The sequence below is a fragment of the Triticum aestivum genome, chromosome 6D (assembly GCF_018294505.1).
Source record: "Triticum aestivum cultivar Chinese Spring chromosome 6D, IWGSC CS RefSeq v2.1, whole genome shotgun sequence".
NCBI lineage: Eukaryota > Viridiplantae > Streptophyta > Magnoliopsida > Poales > Poaceae > Triticum > Triticum aestivum.
In genome coordinates, this window is record NC_057811.1 from 10,798,191 (window position 1) to 10,812,065 (window position 13,875).

Below are 13,875 nucleotides of genomic sequence, written 5' to 3' on the forward strand. Positions count from 1 at the left end.
TTCCTGGCTTCGGAATGTTGAATGGGTGTGTACTGGTTAGATGTGTTTCTTCCAAAACACCGTAAACGGAACTAGTCCCCGTGACTACTGAAATCCGTTGGCTGTGGTTAAAGTACAAACTCTGCAGAGTCAAATCCTTCCGAGTCATCGTGTCCATGATCAAGGACCATGGCCAGTATATCCCTATCTATGTCAATCCTCGTGGTAAATCCCTGGTGAACAAGCTCGAGTAGTATACCCGTTTGAATTGTTATTCCTGTGGATGGACTAACCTTTTGTTTATCTCGCACTTGATTTCTTCCTGGTTGTGATATTAAATTCATGAGCTGCTAAATTATTAAGTTGTGAAATATAAGCCCTTTATGTGATGTCGCTCAGACGTCCGACTGTGGCACACTCGTCATTTACTTTCGATATAAGCCCTTTATGTGATGTCGCTCAGACGTCCGACTGTGGCACGCTCGTTATTCACTTTTGATATAAGCCCTTTATGTGATGTCGCTCAGACGTCCGACTGTGGCACTCTCGTTATTTACTTTTAATATAAGCCCTTTATGTGATGTCGCTCAGACGTCCGACTGTGGCACTCTTGTTATCTACTTTGATATAAGCCCTTTATGTGATGTCGCTCAGACGTCCGACTGTGGCACGCACTGTCATTTATATTCTATTATAAGCCCTTTATGTGGTGTCGCCTTGACGCCCGACTGCGGCATTGTTATTCTTTTTGTATCCTTTCGAGGGGTCATTCAGACACTCGATTGGCCCTCAGTATTACTTTGGGATTTCGAGAGGACTACCGCCCGACTTCCCTTTTATTTCCCATGCATTATTATCTCATTGTCTGAGTGCGCTTGTTAATCTGTTCATATGCATCATGTTTACATTTGTTATATCTTATGTCCGAACTGTGTTGCGAGTACTTTCATAGTACTCACCTGGCTTGTTGATTTGGCCAGATGTTGACGAAGGCGATCTCATGGATGAAGAGTTTGATAGTGAGTCCGACGCCTAGAGGAGTCCCAGTCAGTCCCGTGCGATCCTGGATATTGGTCACTTGTATATACGCTTCCGCCACCCACAATAAGTATCCTCGAGCCTCACTCCGACGCTCGAAGAGTTGTTAGATTCAGGAGTCATGTCACCCGCTTCGCTGTGATATATCCACCACCGCTTTTATCGTGAGTTAGTAGTTATGCCACCCTTTCCGCCTTTATGTATTATTGGCGTGTTTGTAATAAATTGTTGAGCAGTCTCCGCTCAACCTTGTATTATATTCAGTACTCCTGGTTTTTCTTCTGTGATCAAGATATTGTCTACCAGTGAGAAGGAATTCTTCTTTACTGGTGCGTAAAAGGGATCGGTCTTTCAATAAATATTTTTATTGGAAAACCGGTCGTGACAAGCTTGGTATCAGAGCCAGGCTGACTGTAGGAAGCCACTAGGTGCGATCGCTAATCGGTTATTAGCGTCTTTGGTGCTTTTTCAGCAGTTTGCAAATGTAGCTATTTTCTGTTGGTCATCATAAATTTATGACATGACTACTCAGAATTTTTTCCTACTTGTGTAGATGGCTGGCAACGTCTGCGAGACTCGGGTGTTCACTAGCGTGCCCGAGGGGTTTGTCAAACTCCTCGTCTCCATCACCAAGCTCGCGATCGGGCAAGCGACTCGTCCGGAGTTCACGCTTTATCAGCACAAGCTCAGCGACGATGTGTCTATGCACCAAGCCATGGTGCAATTCAAGGGAGGACGTTCTGCGTCACGCCACTTCCGTTTTGTGGTAAGGGCCATGCCTACGGAGAGGCATGCCATGCAGATGGCCGCCCGTTAGGCGATAGCTCGCCTTCGGGATATCCTTCCTATGATGAAGACTCGTCGCTACCGCTACCTCCCATGCCATGTGCCATATACTTGTCACTATGCATTCGCCTGCCATAGGGGAGAGCGGGATGAAGCTATCGAGATGCTTGTCGAGTACCTCAAAGCTCTGGAGGAATCTTTCGACAACCTCGTGGACGATCTTGTGGCTGCCTGCATGGACTTAGTTCGGGGCGGTCCTGCCAGCAGGAAGGAGCTTCTCCACATGGCACCGCCACTGACGTTAGTCTCGTCCTCAGCATCTTATTCACCTGCCATTTTGGCCACTACTCGCCGTCTGCCTACCACTGAGGAGTTCGACCGAGTCATCGCTCCTACTCCAGTCAGAGCTGCACCGCCTGCCGCACCCGCACTGCTGCCTGTCGCTCCCGCGCCATCACCTCAGCGCAGTGCTACGCGCCTGGAGCCTACTAGGGAGGAGGTGGAGGTTGAGTCTCCTGCACCGCTGGGTCTTACCCTCGGCAAGGGGAAGGACATCTCCACCATCTCCGACTGAGTGCGCTTAGTAACCGCGCGTTGTGCCTGCATGTATGTTATGTTTTATGTGCTTAAGTTTGTAGTAGTTGTGTGCGCTGCATTCCGGAGGAGTGTGCTAGTCTAAATAACATGTCAGGAGTGTGTACGCACATCCTGAGTGATGTATCGTGTGTTTGCGTGTTGCGTGTAAGATATGTGCTAAGCGGTCTTTCCCGTGCGAAATCGTTTATGTTCTTGAAAAATCTTGAGGTCTAAATTTTTGCCTTTGCAAGATTTTCCTTGTGCCACACAATTCTTCTCATGATTTTTGCAACATAATACCCCAGAGTGGAAAATGTCTCGTCCGTGGACTCGTTCCATGCCCAATCAACCAGAAGAAGTTTATGGAACACAGACCAGCAACAATTTCACTCAGGGACAGTCTAGTCAACAGGACAGTGAGGCAGCCTTATCTCAGGTGTGCCGCCTTTTCGAACAAAGCCAGCAGCAACACCAAGAAATGACGAATCACGTCATCAATATGGGAAATCACCGTGAGCCATACCAACCACACTCCAAGTTGTCTGAACTGCAGAAGACACGCCCTCCAACGTTTGCTCACACTGATAAGCCGCTTGAAGCCGATGATTGGCTTCGTGACATCGAAAGAAAGTTGATTATTGCTCAATGTTCTGATCATGAGAAGGTGCTTTATGCACCTCACTACCTCACTGGAGCAGCTGCAACATGGTGGGAAAACTTCCTACACATGCATCCCAGTGAACACAACATCACCTGGGAAGAGTTTAAGGAAGGCTTCCCTGGGGCACATATCCCCAGGAGCATCATAAAAATCAAGAAAAGAGAATTTGATGACCTCAAGCAGAGAGGCATGTCCGTGACGGAATACAACGGTCAGTTTACCCAGCTATCTCGTTATGCCTACGATGAGCATATGACTGAGCACAAAAGGATGGAAACATTTCTGGACGGCCTGGCGCCAGCATTAAGATGCCAACTGGTCGTACACACTTTCCCAGATTTCAAAACTCTGGTTGACAAGGCCATTACCTTGGAGAATGAGCGCCGCAGTCTGGAGGATATCCGTAAGCGGAAAAGGGACAAGACGACTCTTGCTCGCGACAATCGAAGCAAGACTGACGTTCCAAGGAATGAAGCGAGAAAATCCACGACGACTGCTATAAGGCCACCAGACAGTTTCATTCCAGGGACAAGGACTTCACGTACCGTCCAGGGGTCACTTGCTATGCTTGTGGTGAAGAAGGGCACTATGCCAAACAGTGCCCAAAACCAAGGAACTCGGCCCCCAAGCCGAACAATGGTGGGAATAATCCAGCCCCCAAGCGCAACAATTTCAATCCCAGAAACAATCACAGGAAGGGTCACCTGAACCATGTGACCAGGGAAGAAGCACAGAATGCCCCAGACATCGTGCTCAGTACGTTCCCTGTCAACACAGTACCTGCCACGGTTTTGTTTGATTCTGGAGCTTCTCACTCGTTCGTTTCGAAGAGTTTTGTTTTACAACATGGTTTTCCGATACTTCCTTTGGAAAAATCTATGATCATCAAGTCCCCCGGAAATAAGCAGATCGCTCAGAGTTACTGCCAAGGAGTGATCATTGAGTTCGAAGGACTAAAGTTTCAAGCAAATCTCATCGTGTTGGAAAATAAAGGACTGGATGTCATCCTAGGGATGGACTGGTTGACCACCAACAAAGGATTTATTGACTGTTTCAACCGGACCGTGATTCTCACTCACCATCACGGCAAGACAATAAAAGTTACAGCTCAAGAGAGACCACGGTCACGGCAACCAAAGCTGAACAAAGTGGACATTTCAGAATTGAGAAAAGTTCCAGTGGTGTGCGAATTTCCCGACGTATTCCCTGAAGAACTACCAGGCATGCCACCAGACCGAGAGATAGAATTCAGCATTGAACTAGCACCTGGCACCACTCCCATCTATAAGAAACCTTATAGAATGGCACCCTCAGAGTTGGTAGAATTGAAGAAGTAGATAAAGGAATTGCTAGACAAAGGATTTATTCGAGCCAGCTCCTCACCTTGGGGTTCGCCAGTATTATTCGCCAAGAAAAAGGATGGGACCCTGAGATTGTGTATAGACTATCGAGCTCTCAATATGGTCACCATCAAAAACAAATATCCGATGCCACGGATAAATGATTTGTTTGACCAGCTCGCACAAGCCAAGGTGTTCTCAAAAATTGATTTAAGATCGGGATATCATCAATTGAAAGTACGGACAGAAGATATCCCTAAGACAGCATTCACCTCCAGATACGGATTATATGAGTTCACAGTAATGCCGTTTGGACTGACGAACGCCCCTGTATATTTCGTCCACCTCATGAACAAAGTGTTTATGAAATTCATGGACAAATTTGTTGTGGTGTTCATTGACGATATTCTGGTATATTCAAGGACACCAGAAGAGCATGCTGAACATCTCAGAATTGTTTTGGGAGAATTAAGGAAACATAAATTGTACGCCAAATTTAGCAAGTGTGAATTCTGGCTGAGACAAGTTGGTTTTCTAGGCCATATATTAACCCAAGAAGGTGTGGCCGTAGACCCAGAAAAGGTCAAAGCCATACTTGACTGGAAACCACCAGCCAACATGACAGATGTGCGGAGTTTCCTTGGAATGGCTGGATATTACCGGAGGTTTATTGAAGGATTCTCCACTGTGGCAAAACCAATGACCCAGTTGCTCAAGAAAGACAAGAAATTTGTATGGACGGAAGCATGCGAGAAGAGCTTCCAAGAACTCAAGAAGAAACTAACAACAGCACCAGTTTTGACCGTGCCAGACATACACAAGAGTTTTGAAGTGCTGATGCAGGACGGCAAAGTTGTCGGGTATGCTTCCAGGCAACTACGGAAGCATGAGGAAAATTATCCAACTCATGACTTGGAACTAGCAGCGGTCATCCATGCACTCAAGGAGTGGAGGCACTTTCTGCTGGGAAATCATTGTGAAATATATACGGACCATAAGAGCCTTAAATATATTTTCACACAACCAGAGCTAAATTTACGCCAATGACGCTGGTTGGAATTGGTCAAGGACTATGATGTCAGCATTCACTATCATCCAGGAAAGGCCAACGTAGTGGCAGATGCTCTTAGTCGAAACCCCAGCCCGGGCAACGACAGCCCACAGAACTTGAGGCCTGAGTTTCAGCAGGAGTTCGCTAGACTCAACATGGTGTTAGTCTCTGAGGGCACCGTATCAAATCTGGAGATACATCCCACCCTAATGGAACAAATTAAGAAGGCTCAGCAGGGACATCCCAGCATCGAGGGTATAAAGAGAAAGATGAGCCTTGGCAAGGCTTCAGAGTTCATCACAGACAATGAAGGAATATTATGGTCCGGGGACAGACTTTGCGTACCTAACATTGAGGAACTCAAGCAACAAATCCTAACCGAAAGCCACACTGCTCCATACTCGATCCACCCTGGAGGAACCAAAATGTACAAAGACATTCAGGAAAGATTTTGGTGGCACGGTATGAAGAGGGATATAGCCGCATTTATTGCTTGTTGCGATTCATGTCAGCGCATTAAAGCCGAGCATCAAAAGCCAGCAGGGCTGCTACAGCCAAACCGGATACCTGAGTGGAAATGGGATGAAATTGGAATGGACTTCATCGTCGGGCTACCTCGATCGCAACGCGGAAATGATGCCATATGGGTCATCACAGATAGGCTCACCAAGGTAGCAAATTTAATTCCCGTGAAGACGACCTACTCCACTCAAAGGCTTGCTAAGCTTTATCTCTCCCATATAGTTTGTCTGCATGGAGTCCCAAAGACTATAATATCCGACCGAGGCACTCAATTTGTCTCTAAATTCTGGGATCACTTACAACAAGCTCTGGGCACTCAACTAGCATTCAGTACAGCGTACCACCCTCAGACGGATGGACAAACGGAACGCGTGAACCAAATCCTAGAGGACATGCTGAGAGCCTGTGTGCTCACCTATGGATCCAGTTGGGAAGAAAGTCTGCCGTATGCCGAGTTTGCTTACAACAACATTTACCAAGCCAGTCTGCAAATGGCACCTTTTGAAGCACTGTACGGACGGAGATGTCGTACCCCACTAAATTGGTCAGAAACAGGTGACAGTCGTATCTTCGGCCCAGACATGCTCAAAGAAGCCGAGGAGAAGGTTAAACAGATCAGGGACAGACTCAAGACAGCTCAAAGCCGACAGAAGAGCTATTACGATCGAAAACATCGTGAGGTCAGCTTTGAACCCGGTGATTTCGTATACCTCTGAGTGTCTCCTATGAGGGGCCTGCAACGGTTCAAAATTAAGGGGAAGCTAGCACCGAGATTTATTGGACCCTTCTGCATAGTTGCACGAAAAGGCACAGTAGCCTACCAGCTAGACCTACCCAAAGAGCTGTCAGACGTCCACGACGTGTTTCACGTCTCACAGTTGAGGAAATGTGTGAACAACCCGGAGAAGCATGTATCTCATGAGAGTATTGATGTGCAACCAGACCTCACCTACAGAGAGCGGCCAGTAAAGATATTGGAAGAGTCTGAACGGAGGACCCGTTGGAAAACAATAAAAAATTTCAAGGTTCAGTGGAGCAATCACCCCGAGGATGAAGCTACATGGGAAAGAGAAGATTTTCTTCAGGAAGAGTACCCACATCTATTTGAGGATCAGCTAAAATCTCGAGGACAAGATTTTTCCTAAGGGGGTAGGTGTTGTGACACCCAAAAAATTTATTTGGCTTTTTCAAACTTTTATTTGATTTGAGGGGTGTATTTAAAATTTTCTTCTAAAGAACTCTTCCTCTCAAAAAAAATTTCTTTTGTGACAATATTTTTGTTTGGATTCACCCAAGACTTGATTTTGGTCTTGGAGGTTTTTCATCTCATGTTGGCTCAAATGTTTTTCATTTGGAAAAACATTTTTGAAAATCTTTTAAATAGCCCTATGGCATTTGGAGTGATCTTTCCCCTTTCAAAAATCCCTCTTGCCATGACCCAAGTGGAAATCCCCTCCCATAAGCCTTTCCCCATCTTTGGATCATGATATATTTCAAATCCAGCAAGTTGAACCTCTCCATATATTTGTTTCCATTTATTTCTCCTCAAAAACAATTTCTGCCTCCTACTCTAGCTCTTGGAGATTTACAAAGGAGCTACCCTTTCTACTTTGACTTCTGCCTCCAAACCAATTTCCCTAGCTAGTCCTTAGAGCCCTCAACCAAGATCCATGAAGATCCACTAGTCTCTAGTTCAAATTTTTCAAATTTTGCTTAATGCAAGTTTGGACCAGATTTGCCAAATTTGATGAAATTCATTTGAATTCTCCTCCTAAAAATCTGAGAAAATTCAGGCAGCCTCTGGGTGCATTGAGAGGTCACCTCACCAAGTCCCAGCTCCAGGAAAAAATTTCTTCATGCCAAATCATTTTGTCGAACACCTGACTGGCACTGTTTCTATCATGTTCAGAAAGTTCAGTTAACAGTTTCAGTGAGCACTGTCGTTTTCTTCAGAGACCGTTCTCGATCTCGCCAGTACCGCGGTGGCGCCTTGCTTCCTGTTCTCTCCTTCTTATCCCTGCGCCGCACGATCTCCTGGAGGATTGCGGGCGTCGGCGATGAGCAGGAGGAGGTGCGCCACCCGTGAGTGACGGCAGCAGCGGCTTTGCGGCCGCCAGAGAGAGGCGCAGCGTGGACGGCGCCGCCCAGCGCCGCCCAAGCCACCTGAGGCCGCCGCGTGGCCTTCCACTCCCCCATGCACACTGCCATCCTTCGTCATGAACTGGTAGGCACGGAGCGCGCTCTCTGCCGCCGCCGTGCCCGTACGGCCGCCCCGTCGAGGATCGGTGCATTACGCCAAGCCCGACCGAGGTTTAGTGGGGGAACGGCACCAGTGAACCTCCCTGATGTTGCCTGGCCACTTAAACTCCCTGCCCAACCCCTGCCTCGCCGTAATCGCTCGCCGGAGCTACCCCGTTCACGGCCACCCCCTCGGATCGCCTATAAATAGAGGCCCCGAGCTCGAACTCGAACTCACACCACCCCTACGCACCACCAATACCAGGCCAAGCCACTGGTAGAGCCACGAGGGAGCCTCCTTCCCCAACTCCGACCACCCACCGACGCGGAAGAACACACTGAACATCTTGGTACCCTCCGATCTCCCTGCCTCGCCGTGGTTCAACGCCGGCGACCACCGCAGCCTTCGGGCGCCGGCGAACTTTTTAAACCTGACTTGTGGACCCCCCGTCAGCCTCTCTTCTCTCCCCCCCTCGAACCGTTTTCTGTTGGCGCCTTCGGGCAAATACGTTTTCTCTTTGGGTTGGCGCCATTTACTCCGAACCGTTTTCTGTTTTCTCAGTTAAGTCCCTGGTTCTTTTCTGTTTCATCATAGATTAGTACCTGGACTAAAACCCTTATAACTTTTTAATAAAAGATGATTTTCGATTGATTCTTTTTCTGGCAGTCTTGTATTTTTGTCTAGTTTTTTATAGTATTTATTTGGAAAAAATTTGGAACAATTTTTATGCACGCGGTGATTTTTACGTTAAAGTACGATTTCACTATACCGTAGGTTCCGGAGGAGGTGACGGAGCCGCGAACTTCGCCGAGCTAGACTCCGACTTCTCCGAACCAGGCAAGCATGTTTGAACCTTTGATATGATATGTGTTTTGCATGTTTGCTTGAATGGTTTGTGCATGGCATATGAGCATCGGTGAGTGTCTCGTTGCATGTAAGGCAACTATCCGTGTGTTCCGAAGTTACTGTGATCTCTGATGAGAGATGGCCTAGTCATGTGGTGACATGAAAGGCAGTAAGGTGGTATTGTTGTAGCATGCCAGCCTTACGTCGTCCGATAAACTCCAACGTTAACGTGGACTGAGCCACGTTACCGTTCTTCCCCTTTCGTGCTGCCACATCTTTTTTGCAAAGAATACGGTTTAGTAAGTTGGTAACCTCTTTCCGTGTACACACCAAATAGAGGGGCCGGGATGAGGGTTCCATGGCCCTGGATTAAAGCCAGTCATCCGGTCAGGGGGCTTGGGTGTTTCCGGTTGGGACCGAGAGGGGGGCACCCCTTAGAGCGCGCGTATATAAATTTGATCCCATGCTACGCGAGGTTGTAGCCTCCCCATCTCAAAGTTTTTCTTGAACGTTGCCGAGGGTGATTCCTGGCTTCGGAATGTTTAATGGGTGTGTACTGGTTAGATGTGTTTCTTCCAAAACACCGTAAACGGAACTAGTCCCCGTGACTACTGAAATCCGTTGGCTGTGGTTAAAGTACAAACTCTGCAGAGTCAAATCCTTCCGAGTCATCGTGTCCATGATCAAGGACCATGGCCAGTATATCCCTATCTATGTCAATCCTCGTGGTAAATCCCCGGTGAACAAGCTCGAGTAGTATACCCGTTTGAATTGTTATTCCTGTGGATGGACTAACCTTTTGTTTATCTCGCACTTGATTTCTTCCTGGTTGTGATATTAAATTCATGAGCTGCTAAATTATTAAGTTGTGAAATATAAGCCCTTTATGTGATGTCGCTCAGACGTCCGACTGTGGCACGCTCGTCATTTACTTTCGATATAAGCCCTTTATGTGATGTCGCTCAGACGTCCGACTGTGGCACGCTCGTTATTCACTTTTGATATAAGCCCTTTATGTGATGTCGCTCAGACGTCCGACTGTGGCACTCTCGTTATTTACTTTTAATATAAGCCCTTTATGTGGTGTCGCTGAGACGTCCGATTGTGGCACTCTTGTTATCTACTTTGATATAAGCCCTTTATGTGATGTCGCTTAGACGTCCGACTGTGGCACGCACTGTCATTTATATTCTATTATAAGCCCTTTATGTGGTGTCGCCTTGACGCCCGACTGCGGCATTGTTATTCTTTTTGTATCCTTTCGAGGGGTCATTCAGACACTCGATTGGCCCCCAGTATTACTTTGGGATTTCGGGAGGACTACCGCCCGACTTCCCTTTTATTTCCCATGCATTATTATCTCATTGTCTGAGTGCGCTTGTTAATCTGTTCATATGCATCATGTTTACATTTGTTATATCTTATGTCCGAACTGTCTAGTGAGTACTTTCATAGTACTCACCTGGCTTGTTGATTTGGCCAGATGTTGACGAAGGCGATCTCATGGATGAAGAGTTTGATAGTGAGTCCGACGCCTAGAGGAGTCCCAGTCAGTCCCGTGCGATCCTGGATATTGGTCACTTGTATTATATACGCTTCCGCCACCCATAATAAGTATCCTCGAGCCTCACTCCGACGCTCGAAGAGTTGTTAGATTCAGGAGTCATGTCACCCGCTTCGCTGTGATATATCCACCACCGCTTTTATCGTGAGTTAGTAGTTATGCCACCCTTTCCGCCTTTATGTATTATTGGCGTGTTTGTAATAAATTGTTGAGCAGTCTCCGCTCAACCTTGTATTATATTCAGTACTCCTGGTTTTTCTTCTGTGATCAAGATATTGTCTACCAGTGAGAAGGAATTCTTCTTTACTGGTCCGTAAAAGGGATCGGTCTTTCAATAAATATTTTTATTGGAAAACCGGTCATGACACTATTCACATGTTAAAGTATAGATCATTAACTTTCTTGAAAACTAACAAACCGTGCTCTTAGTCATCAAACAATTGCAACTCATCTTATTTTCGGGAAGGGTCTATGTAAGTGCTTTGATTCAGCAAACTCCACATACTCAACTATCATTTAATCTTTCACAATTGCTAACACTCATGTGATATTAATGGGTTCAAAGTTTTAATCAGACACAGAGAAAGATATGGGCTTATAGTTTTGCCTCCCAACCTTTTACCTCAAGGGTAATGTTAACAATAATAATTTATGAAAACCTACATCCAAGTGGATATATATATCTGGATTGCTCCAACACAAAGTGCTTGCCAAAGGAAAAAGTGTAAAAAGGAAAGGTGATGATCACCATGACTCTTGTATAAGTGTAGAAGATAAAAGCAAAAGATAGGCCCTTCGCAGAGGGAAGCAGAGGTTGTCATGCGCTTTTATGGTTGGATGCACAAAATCTTAATGCGAAAGCACATCACTTTATATTGCCGCTTGTGATAAAGACCTTTATTATGCAGTCCGTCGCTTTTATTTCTTCCCTATCACAAGTTCGTATAAAGCTTATTTTCTTCGCACTAATAGATCATACATGTTTAAGGAGCCATTTTTTATTGCATGCATCAATGACAACTTACTTGAAGGATCTTACTCAATCCATAGGTAGGTATGGTGGAATCTCATGGCAAAACTGGGTTAAGGAATGTTTGGAAGCACAAGTAGTATCTCTACTTGGTGCAAGGAATTTGGCTAGCATGAGAGGGAAAGGCAAGCTCAACATGTTGGATGATCCAAGACAATATAACGTTTCGGATATAGGAAAACATAACCCATTAAGTTGTCTTCCTTGTCCAACATCAACTTTTTAGCATGTCATATTTTAATGACTTCTCACAATTACAAAAGATGTCCAAGATAGTATATTTATATGTGAAATCTCTCTTCCTTCAATATTCTTTCATGAATTGTTCAAGTGACCAATTCCGCGTTTGCTAACTTTCAATAAGTTTACTACCTATACTTATTCTGTGTAAAGTCATTACTCCCCATGTTATAAGCATATGAAACATATATAAATTCATATTTATGATATTCAATTCATTCAACCATTTACTCATAGGATATACGTGAAGCATGTGAGTAAATGACAAACTACTCCAAAAAGATATAAGTGGACAACACTAAGTAGTCAAATAATTAACTAGCCATGGGAGGATTATTTTTCATTCAAGATTTCAGATCCAATGATTTTATTCAAACAGCAAGTAAAATTTAAAATACGCTCCAAGCAAAACACATATCATGTGACGACTAAAAACATAGCTCCGAGTAAGGTATACCGATAGTTTCGAAGACGAAAGAGGGGATGCCTTCCGGGGCATCCCCAAGCTTAGGCACTTGAGTCTTCCTTGAATATTACCTTGGGGTGCCTTGGGCATCCCCACTTTCCACTCCTTATTCTCCTCATATTGATATCTCACCCAAAGCTTGAAAACTTCAATCACACAAAAACTAACGGAACTTCGTCAGATAGGTTAGTATGATAAAGAGTAAACCATTCACTTTGGTACTGTCAAAGACAAGGTAATAATTGTTCTCACAGAATGCCTACTGTACCATATCATTTCTACAATTTATATTGAGAAATATAAGCCATAGAAACTAGAAAACAAGCAAACTATACAATGAAAACAGAATCTGTCAGAAATAGAACAGTCTGTAATGATCTGAACAGAAACCATACTTCTGCTGCTCCAAAAATTATGAAATAAATTGGTGTACGTGAGGAATTTGTCTATTAATCTTCTGAAAAAATAATAAACTCAAAAGCACTCTTCTATAAAAAATGGCAGCTAATCTTGTGAGCGCAAAGTTTCTGTTTTTTACAGCAAGATCACATTAACTTTCACCCAAGTCTTCCCAAAGGTCTTACTTGGCACTTTATTGAAACAAAAGCTATAAAACATTATTACTACAGTAGCTTAATCATGTAAACACACGAAAACAGTAAGGGTAAATATTGGGTTTTCTCCCAACAAGCGCTTTTCTTTAGTGCCTTTTAGCTAGGCATGATGATTTCAATGATGCTCACATAAAAGAAAAGAATTGAAACATAAAGAGAGCATCATGAAGAATATGACGAGCACATTTAAATCTAACCCACTTCCTATGCCCAGGGATTTTGTGAGCACATAATTTATAGGAACAAGAATCAACTAGCATAGGAAGGCAAAACAAGTATAACTTCAAAACTTTAAGCACATAGAGAGGAAACTTGGTATTATTGCAACTCCTACAAGCATATATTCCTCCCTCATAATAATTTTCAGTAGCATCATGAATGAATTCAACAATATAACCATCACATAAAGCATTCTTTTCATGATCTACAAGCATAGAAATTTTTCTACTCTCCACATAAGCAAAATGCTTCTCATTCGGAATAGTGGGATCACTAATTCCTAAAGTTGACACTCTTCCAAACCCGCTTTAGATGACAGTATTATTCATACTCCAAAAGATATAAGTGAAGTTCATGGAGCATTCTACAATTAATATAGACTAACCAATATCCAAGCTCAAAATATATAAGTGAAGCACACGAAGCATTCTATAAAACCATGCTCAAAAGATTTAAGTGAAGCACAAAGAGCAATTCTATAAGATCATACTTAAAAGATATAAGTGAAGCACATGAAGTATTCTATAAATCAGTGAAGGGCTATCTCATACTAGTATGGTTCTTAAAGGAAAAACAAAAACACAAAGGACACAAGTCATGTGAACAAAACAAAAACCAGGGTATACCGATATTTGCTGAAGAAGAAAGATGGGATGCCAACCGGGGCATCCCCAAGCTTATATGCTTGAGTATCCTTTGAAATA